Genomic DNA, 24,275 nt, shown 5'->3' with positions numbered 1-24,275 from the left:
TGCCTATATGTACAGCATTACCCCTATAGTGCCAGGTACTGCCTATATGTACAGCCATTACCCCTATAGTGCCAAGGACTGCCTATATGTACAGCCATTGCCCCTATACTGCCAGGGACTGCCTATATGTACAGCCATTACCCCTATAGTGCCAGGTACTGCCTATATGTACAGCCATTGCTCCTATAGTGCCAGGGACTGCCTATATGTACAGCCATTACCCCTATAGTGCCAGGGACTGCCTATATGTACAGCCATTGCTCCTATAGTGCCAGGGACTGCCTATATGTACAGCCATTACCCCTATAGTGCCAGGGACTGCCTATATGTACAGCCATTGCTCCTATAGTGCCAGGTACTGCCTATATGTACAGCCATTACCCCTATAGTGCCAGGTACTGCCTATATGTACAGCCATTGCCCCTATAGTGCCAGGGACTGCCTATATGTACAGCCATTACCCCTATAGTGCCAGGGACTGCCTATATGTACAGCCATTGCTCCTATAGTGCCAGGGACTGCCTATATGTACAGCCATTACCCCTATAGTGCCAGGGACTGCCTATATGTACAGCCATTGCTCCTATAGTGCCAGGGACTGCCTATATGTACAGCCATTGCCCCTATAGTGCCAGGGACTGCCTATATGTACAGCCATTACCCCTATAGTGCCAGGGACTGCCTATATGTACAGCCATTACCCCTATAGTGTCAGGTACTGCCATTACCCCTATAGTGCCAGGGACTGCCTATATGTACAGTCATTACCCCTATAGTGCCAGGGACTGCCTATATGTACAGCCATTACCCCTATAGTGGCAGGGACTGCCTATATGTACAGCCATTACCCCTATAGTGGCAGGGACTGCCTATATGTACAGCCATGACCCTTACAGTGGCAGGGACTGCCTATATGTACAGCCATTACCCCTACAGTGGCAGGGACTGCCTATATGTACAGCCATTACCCCTATAGTGCCAGGGACTGCCTATATGTACAGCCATTACCCCTATAGTGCCAGGGACTGCCTATATGTACAGCCATTACCCCTATAGTGCCAGGGACTGCCTATATGTACAGCCATTACCCCTATAGTGCCGGCGACTGCCTTTATGTACAGCCATTACCCCTATAGTGCCAGGGACTGCCTTTATGTACAGCCATTACCCCTATAGTGCCAGGGACTGCCTTTATGTACAGCCATTACCCCTATAGTGCCAGGGACTGCCTATATGTACAGCCATTACCCCTATAGTGGCAGGGACTGCCTATATGTACAGCCATTACCCCTATAGTGCCAGGGACTGCCTATATGTACAGCCATTACCCCTATAGTGCCAGGGACTGCCTATATGTACAGCCATTACCCCTATAGTGCCAGGGACTGCCTATATGTACAGCCATTACCCCTATAGTGCCAGGGACTGCCTATATGTACAGCCATTACCCCTATAGTGGCAGGGACTGCCTATATGTACAGCCATTACCCCTATAGTGGCAGGGACTGCCTATATGTACAGCCATTACCCCTATAGTGCCAGGGACTGCCTATATGTACAGCCATTACCCCTATAGTGCCAGGGACTGCCTATATGTACAGCCATTACCCCTATAGTGCCAGGGACTGCCTATATGTACAGCCATTACCCTATAGTGCCAGGGACTGCCTTTATGTACAGCCATTACCCCTATAGTGCCAGGGACTACCTTTATGTACAGCCATTACCCCTATAGTGCCAGGGACTGCCTATATGTACAGCCATTACCCCTATAGTGGCAGGGACTGCCTATATGTACAGCCATTACCCCTATAGTGCCAGGGACTGCCTATATGTACAGCCATTACCCCTATAGTGCCAGGGACTGCCTATATGTACAGCCATTACCCCTATAGTGCCAGGGACTGCCTATATGTACAGCCATTACCCCTATAGTGCCAGGGACTGCCTATATGTACAGCCATTACCCCTATAGTGCCAGGGACTGCCTATATGTACAGCAATTACCCCTATAGTGCCAGGGACTGCCTATATGTACAGCCATTGCCCCTATAGTGCCAGGGACTGCCTATATGTACAGCCATTGCCCCTATAGTGCCTGGGACTGTCTATATGTAAAGCTATTACCCCTATAGTGCCAGGGACTGTCTATATGTACAGCCATATAGACAGTCCCTGGCACTATAGGGGCAATGGCTGTACATATAGGCAGTCCCTGGCACTATAGGGGTAATGGCTGTACATATAGGCAGTATAGTGCCAGGTACTGCCTATATGTACAGCCATTACCCCTATAGTGCCAGGGACTGCCTATATGTACAGCCATTGCCCCTATAGTTCCAGGGAGTGCCTATATGTACAGCCATTACCCCTATAGTGCCAGGGACTGCCTATATGTACAGCCATTACCCCTATAGTGCCAGGTACTGCCTATATGTACAGCCATTACCCCTATAGTGCCAGGGACTGCCTATATGTACAGCCATTGCCCTTATAGTGCCAGGGACTGCCTATATGTACAGCCATTGCCCCTATAGTGCCAGGTACTGCCTATATGTACAGCCATTGCTCCTATAGTGCCAGGTACTGCCTATATGTACAGCCATTACCCCTATAGTGCCAGGGACTGCCTATATGTACAGCCATTGCTCCTATAGTGCCAGGTACTGCCTATATGTACAGCCATTACCCCTATAGTGCCAGGGACTGCCTACATGTACAGCCATTGCTCCTATAGTGCCAGGGACTGCCTATATGTACAGCCATTGCCCCTATAGTGCCAGGGACTGCCTATATGTACAGCCATTGCTCCTATAGTGCCAGGGACTGCCTATATGTACAGCCATTACCCCTATAGTGCCAGGTACTGCCTATATGTACAGCCATTGCCCCTATAGTGCCAGGGACTGCCTATATGTACAGCCATTACCCCTATAGTGCCAGGGACTGCCTATATGTACAGCCATTGCTCCTATAGTGCCAGGGACTGCCTATATGTACAGCCATTGCCCCTATAGTGCCAGGGACTGCCTATATGTACAGCCATTACCCCTATAGTGCCAGGTACTGCCTATATGTACAGCCATTACCCCTATAGTGCCAGGGACTGCCTATATGTACAGCCATTACCCTATAGTGCCAGGGACTGCCTATATGTACAGTCATTACCCCTATAGTGCCAGGTACTGCCTATATGTACAGCCATTACCCCTATAGTGCCAGGGACTGCCTATATGTACAGCCATTACCCCTATAGTGCCAGGGACTGCCTATATGTACAGCCATTACCCCTATAGTGGCAGGGACTGCCTATATGTACAGCCATTACCCCTATAGTGCCAGGGACTGTCTATATGTACAGCCATTACCCCTATAGTGCCAGGGACTGCCTATATGTACAGCCATTACCCCTATAGTGCCAGGTACTGCCTATATGTACAGCCATTACCCCTATAGTGCCAGGGACTGCCTATATGTACAGTCATTACCCCTATAGTGCCAGGTACTGCCTATATGTACAGCCATTACCCCTATAGTGCCAGGGACTGCCTATATGTACAGCCATTACCCCTATAGTGCCAGGGACTGCCTATATGTACAGCCATTACCCCTATAGTGGCAGGGACTGCCTATATGTACAGCCATTACCCCTATAGTGCCAGGGACTGTCTATATGTACAGCCATTACCCCTATAGTGCCAGGGACTGCCTATATGTACAGCCATTACCCCTACAGTGCCAGGGACTGTCTATATGTACAGCCATTACCCCTACAGTGCCAGGGACTGCCTATATGTACAGCCATTACCCCTACAGTGCCAGGGACTGCCTATATGTACAGCCATTACCCTACAGTGCCAGGGACTGTCTATATGTACAGCCATTACCCCTACAGTGCAGGGACTGCCTATATGTACAGCCATTACCCCTACAGTGCCAGGGACTGTCTATATGTACAGCCATTACCCCTACAGTGCAGGGACTGCCTATATGTACAGCCATTACCCCTACAGTGCCAGGGACTGTCTGTCTATATGTACAGCCATTACCCCTACAGTGCCAGGGACTGCCTATATGTACAGCCATTACCCCTACAGTGCCAGGGACTGCCTATATGTACAGCCATTACCCCTATAGTGCCAGGGACTGCCTATATGTACAGCCATTACCCCTATAGTGCCAGGGACTGCTGCCTATATGTACAGCCATTACCCCTATAGTGCCAGGGACTGCTGCCTATATGTACAGCCATTACCCCTATAGTGCCAGGGACTGCCTATATGAACAGCCATTACCCCTACAGTGCCAGGGACTGCCTATATGTACAGCCATTGCCCCTATAGTGCCAGGTACTGTCTATATGTAAAGCTATTACCCTATAGTGCCAGGGACTGTCTATATGTACAGCCATATAGACAGTCCCTGGCACTATAGGGGCAATGGCTGTACATATAGGCAGTCCCTGGCACTATAGAGGTAATGGCTGTACATATAGGCAGTATAGTGCCAGGTACTGCCTATATGTACAGCCATTACCCCTATAGTGCCAGGGACTGCCTATATGTACAGCCATTGCCCCTATAGTGCCAGGGACTGCCTATATGTACAGCCATTACCCCTATAGTGCCAGGGACTGCCTATATGTACAGCATTACCCCTATAGTGCCAGGTACTGCCTATATGTACAGCCATTACCCCTATAGTGCCAGGGACTGCCTATATGTACAGCCATTGCCCCTATACTGCCAGGGACTGCCTATATGTACAGCCATTACCCCTATAGTGCCAGGTACTGCCTATATGTACAGCCATTGCTCCTATAGTGCCAGGGACTGCCTATATGTACAGCCATTACCCCTATAGTGCCAGGGACTGCCTATATGTACAGCCATTGCTCCTATAGTGCCAGGGACTGCCTATATGTACAGCCATTACCCCTATAGTGCCAGGGACTGCCTATATGTACAGCCATTGCTCCTATAGTGCCAGGTACTGCCTATATGTACAGCCATTACCCCTATAGTGCCAGGTACTGCCTATATGTACAGCCATTGCCCCTATAGTGCCAGGGACTGCCTATATGTACAGCCATTACCCCTATAGTGCCAGGGACTGCCTATATGTACAGCCATTGCTCCTATAGTGCCAGGGACTGCCTATATGTACAGCCATTACCCCTATAGTGCCAGGGACTGCCTATATGTACAGCCATTGCTCCTATAGTGCCAGGGACTGCCTATATGTACAGCCATTGCCCCTATAGTGCCAGGGACTGCCTATATGTACAGCCATTACCCCTATAGTGCCAGGGACTGCCTATATGTACAGCCATTACCCCTATAGTGTCAGGTACTGCCATCACCCCTATAGTGCCAGGGACTGCCTATATGTACAGTCATTACCCCTATAGTGCCAGGGACTGCCTATATGTACAGCCATTACCCCTATAGTGGCAGGGACTGCCTATATGTACAGCCATTACCCCTATAGTGGCAGGGACTGCCTATATGTACAGCCATTACCCCTATAGTGCCAGGGACTGCCTATATGTACAGCCATTACCCCTATAGTGCCAGGGACTGCCTATATGTACAGCCATTACCCCTATAGTGCCAGGGACTCCCTATATGTACAGCCATTACCCCTATAGTGCCGGGGACTGCCTTTATGTACAGCCATTACCCCTATAGTGCCAGGGACTGCCTTTATGTACAGCCATTACCCCTATAGTGCCAGGGACTGCCTTTATGTACAGCCATTACCCCTATAGTGCCAGGGACTGCCTATATGTACAGCCATTACCCCTATAGTGGCAGGGACTGCCTATATGTACAGCCATTACCCCTATAGTGCCAGGGACTGCCTATATGTACAGCCATTACCCCTATAGTGCCAGGGACTGCCTATATGTACAGCCATTACCCCTATAGTGCCAGGGACTGCCTATATGTACAGCCATTACCCCTATAGTGCCAGGGACTGCCTATATGTACAGCCATTACCCCTATAGTGGCAGGGACTGCCTATATGTACAGCCATTACCCCTATAGTGCCAGGGACTGCCTATATGTACAGCCATTACCCCTATAGTGCCAGGGACTGCTGCCTATATGTACAGCCATTACCCCTATAGTGCCAGGGACTGCTGCCTATATGTACAGCCATTACCCCTATAGTGCCAGGGACTGCCTATATGTACAGCCATTACCCCTACAGTGCCAGGGACTGCCTATATGTACAGCCATTGCCCCTATAGTGCCAGGGACTGCTGCCTATATGTACAGCCATTACCCCTATAGTGCCAGGGACTGCTGCCTATATGTACAGCCATTACCCCTATAGTGCCAGGGACTGCCTATATGTACAGCCATTACCCCTACAGTGCCAGGGACTGCCTATATGTACAGCCATTGCCCCTATAGTGCCAGGTACTGTCTATATGTAAAGCTATTACCCTATAGTGCCAGGGACTGTCTATATGTACAGCCATATAGACAGTCCCTGGCACTAAAGGAGCAATGGCTGTACATATAGGCAGTCCCTGGCACTATAGAGGTAATGGCTGTACATATAGGCAGTATAGTGCCAGGTACTGCCTATATGTACAGCCATTACCCCTATAGTGCCAGGGACTGCCTATATGTACAGCCATTGCCCCTATAGTGCCAGGGACTGCCTATATGTACAGCCATTACCCCTATAGTGCCAGGGACTGCCTATATGTACAGCATTACCCCTATAGTGCCAGGTACTGCCTATATGTACAGCCATTACCCCTATAGTGCCAGGGACTGCCTATATGTACAGCCATTGCCCCTATACTGCCAGGGACTGCCTATATGTACAGCCATTACCCCTACAGTGCCAGGGACTGTCTATATGTACAGCCATTACCCCTACAGTGGCAGGGACTGCCTATATGTACAGCCATTACCCTTACAGTGGCAGGGACTGCCTATATGTACAGCCATTACCCCTATAGTGCCAGGGACTGCCTATATGTACAGCCATTACCCCTATAGTGGCAGGGACTGCCTATATGTACAGCCATTACCCCTATAGTGCCAGGGACTGCCTATATGTACAGCCATTATCCCTATAGTGCCAGGGACTGCCTATATGTACAGCCATTACCCCTATAGTGCCAGGGACTGCCTATATGTACAGCCATTACCCCTATAGTGCCAGGGACTGCTGCCTATATGTACAGCCATTACCCCTATAGTGCCAGGGACTGCCTATATGTACAGCCATTACCCCTATAGTGCCAGGGACTGCCTATATGTACAGCCATTACCCCTATAGTGCCAGGGACTGTCTATATGTACAGCCATTACCCCTATAGTGCCAGGGACTGCCTATATGTACAGCCATTACCCCTATAGTGCCAGGGACTGTCTATATGTACAGCCATTACCCTTACAGTGGCAGGGACTGCCTATATGTACAGCCATTACCCCTACAGTGCCAGGGACTGTCTATATGTACAGCCATTACCCCTACAGTGGCAGGGACTGCCTATATGTACAGCCATTACCCTTACAGTGACAGGGACTGCCTATATGTACAGCCATTACCCCTATAGTGCCAGGGACTGCCTATATGTACAGCCATTACCCCTATAGTGGCAGGGACTGCCTATATGTACAGCCATTACCCCTATAGTGCCAGGGACTGCCTATATGTACAGCCATTACCCCTATAGTGCCAGGGACTGCCTATATGTACAGCCATTACCCCTACAGTGCCAGGGACTGCCTATATGTACAGCCATTACCCCTACAGTGCCAGGGACTGCCTATATGTACAGCCATTACCCCTACAGTGCCAGGGACTGTCTATATGTACAGCGATTACCCCTACAGTGGCAGGGACTGTCTATATGTACAGCCATTACCCCTATAGTGCCAGGGACTGTCTATATGTACAGCCATTACCCTTACAGTGGCAGGGACTGCCTATATGTACAGCCATTACCCCTACAGTGCCAGGGACTGTCTATATGTACAGCCATTGCCCCTATAGTGCCAGGGACTGCCTATATGTACAGCCATTGCCCCTATAGTGCCAGGGACTGCCTATATGTACAGCCATTGCCCCTATAGTGCCAGGGACTGCCTATATGTACAGCCATTGCCCCTATAGTGCCAGGGACTGCCTATATGTACAGCCATTGCCCCTATAGTGCCAGGGACTGCCTATATGTACAGCCATTACCCCTATAGTGCCAGGGACTGCCTATATGTACAGCCATTACCCCTATAGTGCCAGGGACTGCCTATATGTACAGCCATTACCCCTATAGTGCCAGGGACTGCCTATATGTACAGCCATTGCCCCTATAGTGCCAGGGACTGCCTATATGTACAGCCATTGCCCCTATAGTGCCAGGGACTGCCTATATGTACAGCCATTACCCCTATAGTGCCAGGGACTGCCTATATGTACAGCCATTGCCCCTATAGTGCCAGGGACTGTCTATATGTAAAGCCATTACCCCTATAGTGCCAGGGACTGCCTATATGTACAGCCATTACCCCTATAGTGCCAGGGACTGCCTATATGTACAGCCATTGCCCCTATAGTGCCAGGGACTGTCTATATGTAAAGCCATTGCCCCTATAGTGCCAGGTACTGTCTATATGTAAAGCTATTACCCCTATAGTGGCAGGGACTGTCTATATGTACAGCCATATAGACAGTCCCTGGCACTATAGGGGCAATGGCTGTACATATAGGCAGTCCCTGGCACTATAGGGGTAATGGCTGTACATATAGGCAGTATAGTGCCAGGTACTGCCTATATGTACAGCCATTACCCCTATAGTGCCAGGGACTGCCTATATGTACAGCCATTGCCCCTATAGTACCAGGGACTGCCTATATGTACAGCCATTACCCCTATAGTGCCAGGGACTGCCTATATGTACAGCCATTACCCCTATAGTGCCAGGGACTGCCTATATGTACAGCCATTGCCCCTATAGTGCCAGGGACTGCCTATATGTACAGCCATTACCCCTATAGTGCCAGGTACTGCCTATATGTACAGCCATTGCTCCTATAGTGCCAGGGACTGCCTATATGTACAGCCATTACCCCTATAGTGCCAGGGACTGCCTATATGTACAGCCATTGCTCCTATAGTGCCAGGGACTGCCTATATGTACAGCGATTACCCCTATAGTGCCAGGGACTGCCTATATGTACAGCCATTGCTCCTATAGTGCCAGGGACTGCCTATATGTACAGCCATTACCCCTATAGTGCCAGGTACTGCCTATATGTACAGCCATTGCCCCTATAGTGCCAGGGACTGCCTATATGTACAGCCATTACCCCTATAGTGCCAGGGACTGCCTATATGTACAGCCATTGCCCCTATAGTGCCAGGGACTGCCTATATGTACAGCCATTGCCCCTATAGTGCCAGGGACTGCCAATATGTACAGCCATTACCCCTATAGTGCCAGGGACTGCCTATATGTACAGCCATTACCCCTATAGTGTCAGGTACTGCCTATATGTACAGCCATTACCCCTATAGTGCCAGGGACTGCCTATATGTACAGCCATTACCCCTATAGTGCCAGGGACTGCCTATATGTACAGCCATTACCCCTATAGTGCCAGGGACTGTCTATATGTACAGCCATTACCCCTATAGTGCCAGGGACTGCCTATATGTACAGCCATTACCCCTATAGTGCCAGGGACTGCCTATATGTACAGCCATTGCCCCTATAGTGCCAGGGACTGCCTATATGTACAGCCATTGCCCCTATAGTGCCAGGGACTGCCTATATGTACAGCCATTGCTCCTATAGTGCCAGGGACTGCCTATATGTAGAGACATTACCCCTATAGTGCCAGGGACTGCCTATATGTACAGCCATTGCCCCTATAGTGCCATGGACTGCCTATATGTACAGCCATTGCCCCTATAGTGCCAGGGACTGCCTATATGTACAGCCATTGCCCCTATAGTGCCAGGGACTGCCTATATGTACAGCCATTGCCCCTATAGTGCCAGGGACTGCCTATATGTACAGCCATTGCCCCTATAGTGCCAGGGACTCCCTATATGTACAGCCATTGCCCCTATAGTGCCAGGGACTCCCTATATGTACAGCCATTGCCCCTATAGTGCCAGGGACTGTCTATATGTAAAGCCATTACCCCTATAGTGCCAGGGACTGCCTATATGTACAGCCATTACCGATATAGTGCCAGGGACTGCCTATATGTACAGCCATTGCCCCTATAGTGCCAGGGACTGTCTATATGTAAAGCTATTACCCCTATAGTGCCAGGTACTGCCTATATGTACAGCCATTGCCCCTATAGTGCCAGGTACTGTCTATATGTAAAGCTATTACCCCTATAGTGGCAGGGACTGTCTATATGTACAGCCATATAGACAGTCCCTGGCACTATAGGGGCAATGGCTGTACATATAGGCAGTCCCTGGCACTATAGGGGTAATGGCTGTACATATAGGCAGTATAGTGCCAGGGACTGCCTATATGTACAGCCATTGCCCCTATAGTGCCAGGGACTGCCTATATGTACAGCCATTACCCCTATAGTGCCAGGGACTGCCTATATGTACAGCCATTACCCCTATAGTGCCAGGGACTGCCTATATGTACAGCCATTGCCCCTATAGTGCCAGGGACTGCCTATATGTACAGCCATTACCCCTATAGTGCCAGGTACTGCCTATATGTACAGCCATTGCTCCTATAGTGCCAGGGACTGCCTATATGTACAGCCATTACCCCTATAGTGCCAGGGACTGCCTATATGTACAGCCATTGCTCCTATAGTGCCAGGGACTGCCTATATGTACAGCCATTACCCCTATAGTGCCAGGGACTGCCTATATGTACAGCCATTGCTCCTATAGTGCCAGGGACTGCCTATATGTACAGCCATTACCCCTATAGTGCCAGGTACTGCCTATATGTACAGCCATTGCCCCTATAGTGCCAGGGACTGCCTATATGTACAGCCATTACCCCTATAGTGCCAGGGACTGCCTATATGTACAGCCATTACCCCTATAGTGCCAGGGACTGCCTATATGTACAGCCATTACCCCTATAGTGCCAGGGACTGTCTATATGTACAGCCATTACCCCTATAGTGTCAGGTACTGCCTATATGTACAGCCATTACCCCTATAGTGCCAGGGACTGCCTATATGTACAGCCATTACCCCTATAGTGCCAGGGACTGCCTATATGTACAGCCATTACCCCTATAGTGCCAGGGACTGCCTATATGTACAGCCATTACCCCTATAGTGCCAGGGACTGTCTATATGTACAGCCATTACCCCTATAGTGCCAGGGACTGCCTATATGTACAGCCATTACCCCTATAGTGGCAGGGACTGCCTATATGTACAGCCATTACCCCTATAGTGCCAGGGACTGCCTATATGTACAGCCATTACCCCTATAGTGCCAGGGACTGCCTATATGTACAGCCATTACCCCTATAGTGGCAGGGACTGCCTATATGTACAGCCATTACCCCTATAGTGCCAGGGACTGTCTATATGTACAGCCATTACCCCTATAGTGCCAGGGACTGCCTATATGTACAGCCATTACCCCTATAGTGCCAGGGACTGCCTATATGTACAGCCATTACCCCTATAGTGCCAGGGACTGCCTATATGTACAGCCATTACCCCTATAGTGCCAGGGACTGCCTATATGTACAGCCATTACCCCTACAGTGCCAGGGACTGCCTATATGTACAGCCATTACCCCTACAGTGCCAGGGACTGTCTATATGTACAGCCATTACCCCTACAGTGGCAGGGACTGTCTATATGTACAGCCATTACCCCTATAGTGCCAGGGACTGTCTATATGTACAGCCATTACCCTTACAGTGGCAGGGACTGCCTATATGTACAGCCATTACCCCTACAGTGCCAGGGACTGTCTATATGTACAGCCATTGCCCGTATAGTGCCAGGGACTGCCTATATGTACAGCCATTGCCCCTATAGTGCCAGGGACTGCCTATATGTACAGCCATTGCCCCTATAGTGCCAGGGACTGCCTATATGTACAGCCATTGCCCCTATAGTGCCAGGGACTGCCTATATGTACAGCCATTGCCCCTATAGTGCCAGGGACTGCCTATATGTACAGCCATTGCCCCTATAGTGCCAGGGACTGCCTATATGTACAGCCATTACCCCTATAGTGCCAGGGACTGCCTATATGTACAGCCATTACCCCTATAGTGCCAGGGACTGCCTATATGTACAGCCATTACCCCTATAGTGCCAGGGACTGCCTATATGTACAGCCATTACCCCTACAGTGCCAGGGACTGCCTATATGTACAGCCATTACCCCTACAGTGCCAGGGACTGCCTATATGTACAGCCATTACCCCTACAGTGCCAGGTACTGCCTATATGTACAGCCATTGCTCCTATAGTGCCAGGGACTGCCTATATGTACAGCCATTACCCCTATAGTGCCAGGGACTGCCTATATGTACAGCCATTGCTCCTATAGTGCCAGGGACTGCCTATATGTACAGCCATTACCCCTATAGTGCCAGGGACTGCCTATATGTACAGCCATTGCTCCTATAGTGCCAGGGACTGCCTATATGTACAGCCATTACCCCTATAGTGCCAGGGACTACCTATATGTACAGCCATTGCCCCTATAGTGCCAGGGACTGCCTATATGTACAGCCATTACCCCTATAGTGCCAGGGACTGCCTATATGTACAGCCATTGCCCCTATAGTGCCAGGGACTGCCTATATGTACAGCCATTGCCCCTATAGTGCCAGGGACTGCCAATATGTACAGCCATTACCCCTATAGTGCCAGGGACTGCCTATATGTACAGCCATTACCCCTATAGTGTCAGGTACTGCCTATATGTACAGCCATTACCCCTATAGTGCCAGGGACTGCCTATATGTACAGCCATTACCCCTATAGTGCCAGGGACTGCCTATATGTACAGCCATTACCCCTATAGTGCCAGGGACTGCCTATATGTACAGCCATTACCCCTATAGTGCCAGGGACTGCCTATATGTACAGCCATTACCCCTATAGTGCCAGGGACTGCCTATATGTACAGCCATTACCCCTATAGTGCCAGGGACTGCCTATATGTACAGCCATTACCCCTATAGTGCCAGGGACTGCCTATATGTACAGCCATTACCCCTATAGTGCCAGGGACTGCCTATATGTACAGCCATTACCCCTATAGTGCCAGGGACTGCCTATATGTACAGCCATTACCCCTATAGTGCCAGGGACTGCCTATATGTACAGCCATTACCCCTATAGTGGAAGGGACTGCCTATATGTACAGCCATTACCCCTATAGTGCCAGGGACTGTCTATATGTACAGCCATTACCCCTATAGTGCCAGGGACTGCCTATATGTACAGCCATTACCCCTATAGTGCCAGGGACTGTCTATATGTACAACCATTACCCCTATAGTGCCAGGGACTGCCTATATGTACAGCCATTACCCCTATAGTGCCAGGGACTGCTTATATGTACAGCCATTACCCCTATAGTGCCAGGGACTGCCTATATGTACAGCCATTACCCCTATAGTGCCAGGGACTGCCTATATGTACAGCCATTACCCCTATAGTGCCAGGGACTGCCTATATGTACAGCCATTGCTCCTATAGTGCCAGGGACTGCCTATATGTACAGCCATTACCCCTATAGTGCCAGGGACTGCCTATATGTACAGCCATTACCCCTATAGTGCCAGGGACTGCCTATATGTACAGCAATTACCCCTTTAGTGCCAGGGACTGCCTATATGTACAGCCATTGCCCCTATAGTGCCAGGGACTGCCTATATGTACAGCCATTGCCCCTATAGTGCCTGGGACTGTCTATATGTAAAGCTATTACCCCTATAGTGCCAGGGACTGTCTATATGTACAGCCATATAGACAGTCCCTGGCACTATAGGGGCAATGGCTGTACATATAGGCAGTCCCTGGCACTATAGGGGTAATGACTGTACATATAGGCAGTATAGTGCCAGGTACTGCCTATATGTACAGCCATTACCCCTATAGTGCCAGGGACTGCCTATATGTACAGCCATTGCCCCTATAGTTCCAGGGAGTGCCTATATGTACAGCCATTACCCCTATAGTGCCAGGGACTACCTATATGTACAGCCATTACCCCTATAGTGCCAGGTACTGCCTATATGTACAGCCATTACCCCTATAGTGCCAGGGACTGCCTATATGTACAGCCATTGCCCTTATAGTGCCAGGGACTGCCTATATGTACAGCCATTGCCCCTATAGTGCCAGGTACTGCCTATATGTACAGCCATTGCTCCTATAGTGCCAGGTACTGCCTATATGTACAGCCATTACCCCTATAGTGCCAGGGACTGCCTATATGTACAGCCATTGCTCCTATAGTGCCAGGTACTGCCTATATGTACAGCCATTACCCCTATAGTGCCAGGGACTGCCTACATGTACAGCCATTGCTCCTATAGTGCCAGGGACTGCCTATATGTACAGCCATTGCCCCTATAGTGCCAGGGACTGCCTATATGTACAGCCATTGCTCCTATAGTGCCAGGGACTGCCTATATGTACAGCCATTACCCCTATAGTGCCAGGTACTGCCTATATGTACAGCCATTGCCCCTATAGTGCCAGGGACTGCCTATATGTACAGCCATTCCCCCTATAGTGCCAGGGACTGCCTATATGTACAGCCATTACCCCTATAGTGCCAGGGACTGCCTATATGTACAGCCATTACCCCTATAGTGCCAGGGACTGCCTATATGTACAGCCATTACCCCTACAGTGCCAGGGACTGTCTATATGTACAGCCATTACCCCTACAGTGCCAGGGACTGCCTATATGTACAGCCATTACCCCTACAGTGGCAGGGACTGCCTATATGTACAGCCATTACCCCTACAGTGCCAGGGACTGTCTATATGTACAGCCATTACCCCTACAGTGCCAGGGACTGCCTATATGTACAGCCATTACCCCTACAGTGCCAGGGACTGTCTATATGTACAGCCATTACCCCTACAGTGGCAGGGACTGCCTATATGTACAGCCATTACCCCTACAGTGCCAGGGACTGTCTATATGTACAGCCATTGCCCCTATAGTGGCAGGGACTGCCTATATGTACAGCCATTGCCCCTATAGTGCCAGGGACTGCCTATATGTACAGCCATTACCCCTATAGTGCCAGGTACTGCCTATATGTACAGCCATTACCCCTATAGTGCCAGGGACTGCCTATATGTACAGTCATTACCCCTATAGTGCCAGGTACTGCCTATATGTACAGCCATTACCCCTATAGTGCCAGGGACTGCCTATATGTACAGCCATTACCCCTATAGTGCCAGGGACTGCCTATATGTACAGCCATTACCCCTATAGTGGCAGGGACTGCCTATATGTACAGCCATTACCCCTATAGTGCCAGGGACTGTCTATATGTACAGCCATTACCCCTATAGTGCCAGGGACTGCCTATATGTACAGCCATTACCCCTACAGTGCCAGGGACTGTCTATATGTACAGCCATTACCCCTACAGTGCCAGGGACTGCCTATATGTACAGCCATTACCCCTACAGTGGCAGGGACTGCCTATATGTACAGCCATTACCCCTACAGTGCCAGGGACTGTCTATATGTACAGCCATTACCCCTACAGTGCCAGGGACTGCCTATATGTACAGCCATTACCCCTACAGTGCCAGGGACTGTCTATATGTACAGCCATTACCCCTACAGTGGCAGGGACTGCCTATATGTACAGCCATTACCCCTACAGTGCCAGGGACTGTCTATATGTACAGCCATTACCCCTACAGTGGCAGGGACTGCCTATATGTACAGCCATTACCCTTACAGTGGCAGGGACTGCCTATATGTACAGCCATTACCCCTATAGTGCCAGGGACTGCCTATATGTACAGCCATTACCCCTATAGTGGCAGGGACTGCCTGTATGTACAGCCATTACCCCTATAGTGCCAGGGACTGCCTATATGTACAGCCATTACCCCTATAGTGCCAGGGACTGCCTATATGTACAGCCGTTACCCCTATAGTGCCAGGGACTGCTGCCTATATGTACAGCCATTACCCCTATAGTGCCAGGGACTGCTGCCTATATGTACAGCCATTACCCCTATAGTGCCAGGGACTGCCTATATGAACAGCCATTACCCCTACAGTGCCAGGGACTGCCTATATGTACAGCCATTGCCCCTATAGTGCCAGGTACTGTCTATATGTAAAGCTATTACCCTATAGTGCCAGGGACTGTCTATATGTACAGCCATATAGACAGTCCCTGGCACTATAGGGGCAATGGCTGTACATATAGGCAGTCCCTGGCACTATAGAGGTAATGGCTGTACATATAGGCAGTATAGTGCCAGGTACTGCCTATATGTACAGCCATTACCCCTATAGTGCCAGGGACTGCCTATATGTACAGCCATTGCCCCTATAGTGCCAGGGACTGCCTATATGTACAGCATTACCCCTATAGTGCCAGGTACTGCCTATATGTACAGCCATTACCCCTATAGTGCCAGGGACTGCCTATATGTACAGCCATTGCCCCTATACTGCCAGGGACTGCCTATATGTACAGCCATTACCCCTATAGTGCCAGGGACTGCCTATATGTACAGCCATTGCTCCTATAGTGCCAGGGACTGCCTATATGTACAGCCATTGCCCCTATAGTGCCAGGGACTGCCTATATGTACAGCCATTACCCCTATAGTGCCAGGGACTGCCTATATGTACAGCCATTACCCCTATAGTGTCAGGTACTGCCATTACCCCTATAGTGCCAGGGACTGCCTATATGTACAGTCATTACCCCTATAGTGCCAGGGACTGCCTATATGTACAGCCATTACCCCTATAGTGGCAGGGACTGCCTATATGTACAGCCATTACCCCTATAGTGGCAGGGACTGCCTATATGTACAGCCATTACCCCTATAGTGCCAGGGACTGCCTATATGTACAGCCATTACCCCTATAGTGCCAGGGACTGCCTATATGTACAGCCATTACCCCTATAGTGCCAGGGACTCCCTATATGTACAGCCATTACCCCTATAGTGCCGGGGACTGCCTTTATGTACAGCCATTACCCCTATAGTGCCAGGGACTGCCTTTATGTACAGCCATTACCCCTATAGTGCCAGGGACTGCCTTTATGTACAGCCATTACCCCTATAGTGCCAGGGACTGCCTATATGTACAGCCATTGCCCCTATACTGCCAGGGACTGCCTATATGTACAGCCATTACCCCTATAGTGCCAGGGACTGCCTATATGTACAGCCATTGCTCCTATAGTGCCAGGGACTGCCTATATGTACAGCCATTGCCCCTATAGTGCCAGGGACTGCCTATATGTACAGCCATTACCCCTATAGTGCCAGGGACTGCCTATATGTACAGCCATTACCCCTATAGTGTCAGGTACTGCCATTACCCCTATAGTGCCAGGGACTGCCTATATGTACAGTCATTACCCCTATAGTGCCAGGGACTGCCTATATGTACAGCCATTACCCCTATAGTGGCAGGGACTGCCTATATGTACAGCCATTACCCCTATAGTGGCAGGGACTGCCTATATGTACAGCCATTACCCCTATAGTGCCAGGGACTGCCTATATGTACAGCCATTACCCCTATAGTGCCAGGGACTGCCTATATGTACAGCCATTACCCCTATAGTGCCAGGGACTCCCTATATGTACAGCCATTACCCCTATAGTGCCGGGGACTGCCTTTATGTACAGCCATTACCCCTATAGTGCCAGGGACTGCCTTTATGTACAGCCATTACCCCTATAGTGCCAGGGACTGCCTTTATGTACAGCCATTACCCCTATAGTGCCAGGGACTGCCTATATGTACAGCCATTACCCCTATAGTGGCAGGGACTGCCTATATGTACAGCCATTACCCCTATAGTGCCAGGGACTGCCTATATGTACAGCCATTACCCCTATAGTGCCAGGGACTGCCTATATGTACAGCCATTACCCCTATAGTGCCAGGGACTGCCTATATGTACAGCCATTACCCCTATAGTGCCAGGGACTGCCTATATGTACAGCCATTACCCCTATAGTGGCAGGGACTGCCTATATGTACAGCCATTACCCCTATAGTGCCAGGGACTGCCTATATGTACAGCCATTACCCCTATAGTGCCAGGGACTGCTGCCTATATGTACAGCCATTACCCCTATAGTGCCAGGGACTGCTGCCTATATGTACAGCCATTACCCCTATAGTGCCAGGGACTGCCTATATGTACAGCCATTACCCCTACAGTGCCAGGGACTGCCTATATGTACAGCCATTGCCCCTATAGTGCCAGGGACTGCTGCCTATATGTACAGCCATTACCCCTATAGTGCCAGGGACTGCTGCCTATATGTACAGCCATTACCCCTATAGTGCCAGGGACTGCCTATATGTACAGCCATTACCCCTACAGTGCCAGGGACTGCCTATATGTACAGCCATTGCCCCTATAGTGCCAGGTACTGTCTATATGTAAAGCTATTACCCTATAGTGCCAGGGACTGTCTATATGTACAGCCATATAGACAGTCCCTGGCACTAAAGGGGCAATGGCTGTACATATAGGCAGTCCCTGGCACTATAGAGGTAATGGCTGTACATATAGGCAGTATAGTGCCAGGTACTGCCTATATGTACAGCCATTACCCCTATAGTGCCAGGGACTGCCTATATGTACAGCCATTGCCCCTATAGTGCCAGGGACTGCCTATATGTACAGCCATTACCCCTATAGTGCCAGGGACTGCCTATATGTACAGCATTACCCCTATAGTGCCAGGTACTGCCTATATGTACAGCCATTACCCCTATAGTGCCAGGGACTGCCTATATGTACAGCCATTGCCCCTATACTGCCAGGGACTGCCTATATGTACAGCCATTACCCCTATAGTGCCAGGTACTGCCTATATGTACAGCCATTGCTCCTATAGTGCCAGGGACTGCCTATATGTACAGCCATTACCCCTATAGTGCCAGGGACTGCCTATATGTACAGCCATTGCTCCTATAGTGCCAGGGACTGCCTATATGTACAGCCATTACCCCTATAGTGCCAGGGACTGCCTATATGTACAGCCATTGCTCCTATAGTGCCAGGTACTGCCTATATGTACAGCCATTACCCCTATAGTGCCAGGTACTGCCTATATGTACAGCCATTGCCCCTATAGTGCCAGGGACTGCCTATATGTACAGCCATTACCCCTATAGTGCCAGGGACTGCCTATATGTACAGCCATTGCTCCTATAGTGCCAGGGACTGCCTATATGTACAGCCATTACCCCTATAGTGCCAGGGACTGCCTATATGTACAGTCATTGCTCCTATAGTGCCAGGGACTGCCTATATGTACAGCCATTGCCCCTATAGTGCCAGGGACTGCCTATATGTACAGCCATTACCCCTATAGTGCCAGGGACTGCCTATATGTACAGCCATTACCCCTATAGTGTCAGGTACTGCCATTACCCCTATAGTGCCAGGGACTGCCTATATGTACAGTCATTACCCCTATAGTGCCAGGGACTGCCTATATGTACAGCCATTACCCCTATAGTGGCAGGGACTGCCTATATGTACAGCCATTACCCCTATAGTGGCAGGGACTGCCTATATGTACAGCCATGACCCTTACAGTGGCAGGGACTGCCTATATGTACAGCCATTACCCCTACAGTGGCAGGGACTGCCTATATGTACAGCCATTACCCCTATAGTGCCAGGGACTGCCTATATGTACAGCCATTACCCCTATAGTGCCAGGGACTGCCTATATGTACAGCCATTACCCCTATAGTGCCAGGGACTCCCTATATGTACAGCCATTACCCCTATAGTGCCAGGGACTCCCTATATGTACAGCCATTACCCCTATAGTGCCGGCGACTGCCTTTATGTACAGCCATTACCCCTATAGTGCCAGGGACTGCCTTTATGTACAGCCATTACCCCTATAGTGCCAGGGACTGCCTTTATGTACAGCCATTACCCCTATAGTGCCAGGGACTGCCTATATGTACAGCCATTGCCCTTATAGTGCCAGGGACTGCCTATATGTACAGCCATTGCCCCTATAGTGCCAGGTACTGCCTATATGTACAGCCATTGCTCCTATAGTGCCAGGGACTGCCTATATGTACAGCCATTACCCCTATAGTGCCAGGGACTGCCTATATGTACAGCCATTGCTCCTATAGTGCCAGGTACTGCCTATATGTACAGCCATTACCCCTATAGTGCCAGGTACTGCCTATATGTACAGCCATTGCCCCTATAGTGCCAGGGACTGCCTATATGTACAGCCATTACCCCTATAGTGCCAGGGACTGCCTATATGTACAGCCATTGCTCCTATAGTGCCAGGGACTGCCTATATGTACAGCCATTACCCCTATAGTGCCAGGGACTGCCTATATGTACAGTCATTGCTCCTATAGTGCCAGGGACTGCCTATATGTACAGCCATTGCCCCTATAGTGCCAGGGACTGCCTATATGTACAGCCATTACCCCTATAGTGCCAGGGACTGCCTATATGTACAGCCATTACCCCTATAGTGTCAGGTACTGCCATTACCCCTATAGTGCCAGGGACTGCCTATATGTACAGTCATTACCCCTATAGTGCCAGGGACTGCCTATATGTACAGCCATTACCCCTATAGTGGCAGGGACTGCCTATATGTACAGCCATTACCCCTATAGTGGCAGGGACTGCCTATATGTACAGCCATGACCCTTACAGTGGCAGGGACTGCCTATATGTACAGCCATTACCCCTACAGTGGCAGGGACTGCCTATATGTACAGCCATTACCCCTATAGTGCCAGGGACTGCCTATATGTACAGCCATTACCCCTATAGTGCCAGGGACTGCCTATATGTACAGCCATTACCCCTATAGTGCCAGGGACTCCCTATATGTACAGCCATTACCCCTATAGTGCCAGGGACTCCCTATATGTACAGCCATTACCCCTATAGTGCCGGCGACTGCCTTTATGTACAGCCATTACCCCTATAGTGCCAGGGACTGCCTTTATGTACAGCCATTACCCCTATAGTGCCAGGGACTGCCTTTATGTACAGCCATTACCCCTATAGTGCCAGGGACTGCCTATATGTACAGCCATTGCCCTTATAGTGCCAGGGACTGCCTATATGTACAGCCATTGCCCCTATAGTGCCAGGTACTGCCTATATGTACAGCCATTGCTCCTATAGTGCCAGGTACTGCCTATATGTACAGCCATTACCCCTATAGTGCCAGGGACTGCCTATATGTACAGCCATTGCTCCTATAGTGCCAGGTACTGCCTATATGTACAGCCATTACCCCTATAGTGCCAGGGACTGCCTACATGTACAGCCATTGCTCCTATAGTGCCAGGGACTGCCTATATGTACAGCCATTGCCCCTATAGTGCCAGGGACTGCCTATATGTACAGCCATTGCTCCTATAGTGCCAGGGACTGCCTATATGTACAGCCATTACCCCTATAGTGCCAGGTACTGCCTATATGTACAGCCATTGCCCCTATAGTGCCAGGGACTGCCTATATGTACAGCCATTACCCCTATAGTGCCAGGGACTGCCTATATGTACAGCCATTACCCCTATAGTGCCAGGGACTGCCTATATGTACAGCCATTACCCCTATAGTGCCAGGGACTGCCTATATGTACAGCCATTACCCCTACAGTGCCAGGGACTGTCTATATGTACAGCCATTACCCCTACAGTGCCAGGGACTGCCTATATGTACAGCCATTACCCCTACAGTGGCAGGGACTGCCTATATGTACAGCCATTACCCCTACAGTGCCAGGGACTGTCTATATGTACAGCCATTACCCCTACAGTGCCAGGGACTGCCTATATGTACAGCCATTACCCCTACAGTGCCAGGGACTGTCTATATGTACAGCCATTACCCCTACAGTGGCAGGGACTGCCTATATGTACAGCCATTACCCCTACAGTGCCAGGGACTGTCTATATGTACAGCCATTACCCCTACAGTGGCAGGGACTGCCTATATGTACAGCCATTACCCTTACACTGGCAGGGACTGCCTATATGTACAGCCATTACCCCTATAGTGCCAGGGACTGCCTATATGTACAGCCATTACCCCTATAGTGGCAGGGACTGCCTATATGTACAGCCATTGCCCCTATAGTGGCAGGGACTGCCTATATGTACAGCCATTGCCCCTATAGTGCCAGGGACTGCCTATATGTACAGCCATTACCCCTATAGTGCCAGGTACTGCCTATATGTACAGCCATTACCCCTATAGTGCCAGGGACTGCCTATATGTACAGTCATTACCCCTATAGTGCCAGGTACTGCCTATATGTACAGCCATTACCCCTATAGTGCCAGGGACTGCCTATATGTACAGCCATTACCCCTATAGTGCCAGGGACTGCCTATATGTACAGCCATTACCCCTATAGTGGCAGGGACTGCCTATATGTACAGCCATTACCCCTATAGTGCCAGGGACTGTCTATATGTACAGCCATTACCCCTATAGTGCCAGGGACTGCCTATATGTACAGCCATTACCCCTACAGTGCCAGGGACTGTCTATATGTACAGCCATTACCCCTACAGTGCCAGGGACTGCCTATATGTACAGCCATTACCCCTACAGTGGCAGGGACTGCCTATATGTACAGCCATTACCCCTACAGTGCCAGGGACTGTCTATATGTACAGCCATTACCCCTACAGTGCCAGGGACTGCCTATATGTACAGCCATTACCCCTACAGTGCCAGGGACTGTCTATATGTACAGCCATTACCCCTACAGTGGCAGGGACTGCCTATATGTACAGCCATTACCCCTACAGTGCCAGGGACTGTCTATATGTACAGCCATTACCCCTACAGTGGCAGGGACTGCCTATATGTACAGCCATTACCCTTACAGTGGCAGGGACTGCCTATATGTACAGCCATTACCCCTATAGTGCCAGGGACTGCCTATATGTACAGCCATTACCCCTATAGTGGCAGGGACTGCCTGTATGTACAGCCATTACCCCTATAGTGCCAGGGACTGCCTATATGTACAGCCATTACCCCTATAGTGCCAGGGACTGCCTATATGTACAGCCGTTACCCCTATAGTGCCAGGGACTGCTGCCTATATGTACAGCCATTACCCCTATAGTGCCAGGGACTGCTGCCTATATGTACAGCCATTACCCCTATAGTGCCAGGGACTGCCTATATGAACAGCCATTACCCCTACAGTGCCAGGGACTGCCTATATGTACAGCCATTGCCCCTATAGTGCCAGGTACTGTCTATATGTAAAGCTATTACCCTATAGTGCCAGGGACTGTCTATATGTACAGCCATATAGACAGTCCCTGGCACTATAGGGGCAATGGCTGTACATATAGGCAGTCCCTGGCACTATAGAGGTAATGGCTGTACATATAGGCAGTATAGTGCCAGGTACTGCCTATATGTACAGCCATTACCCCTATAGTGCCAGGGACTGCCTATATGTACAGCCATTGCCCCTATAGTGCCAGGGACTGCCTATATGTACAGCCATTACCCCTATAGTGCCAGGGACTGCCTATATGTACAGCATTACCCCTATAGTGCCAGGTACTGCCTATATGTACAGCCATTACCCCTATAGTGCCAGGGACTGCCTATATGTACAGCCATTGCCCCTATACTGCCAGGGACTGCCTATATGTACAGCCATTACCCCTATAGTGCCAGGGACTGCCTATATGTACAGCCATTGCTCCTATAGTGCCAGGGACTGCCTATATGTACAGCCATTGCCCCTATAGTGCCAGGGACTGCCTATATGTACAGCCATTACCCCTATAGTGCCAGGGACTGCCTATATGTACAGCCATTACCCCTATAGTGTCAGGTACTGCCATTACCCCTATAGTGCCAGGGACTGCCTATATGTACAGTCATTACCCCTATAGTGCCAGGGACTGCCTATATGTACAGCCATTACCCCTATAGTGGCAGGGACTGCCTATATGTACAGCCATTACCCCTATAGTGGCAGGGACTGCCTATATGTACAGCCATTACCCCTATAGTGCCA

This window comes from Taudactylus pleione, unplaced genomic scaffold (assembly GCF_031769625.1).
Source record: "Taudactylus pleione unplaced genomic scaffold, aTauple2 ptg000594l, whole genome shotgun sequence".
Taxonomy (NCBI): domain Eukaryota; kingdom Metazoa; phylum Chordata; class Amphibia; order Anura; family Myobatrachidae; genus Taudactylus; species Taudactylus pleione.
The sequence above is the reverse complement of the archived record's forward strand: the minus strand, read 5'-3'. Positions refer to the sequence as shown.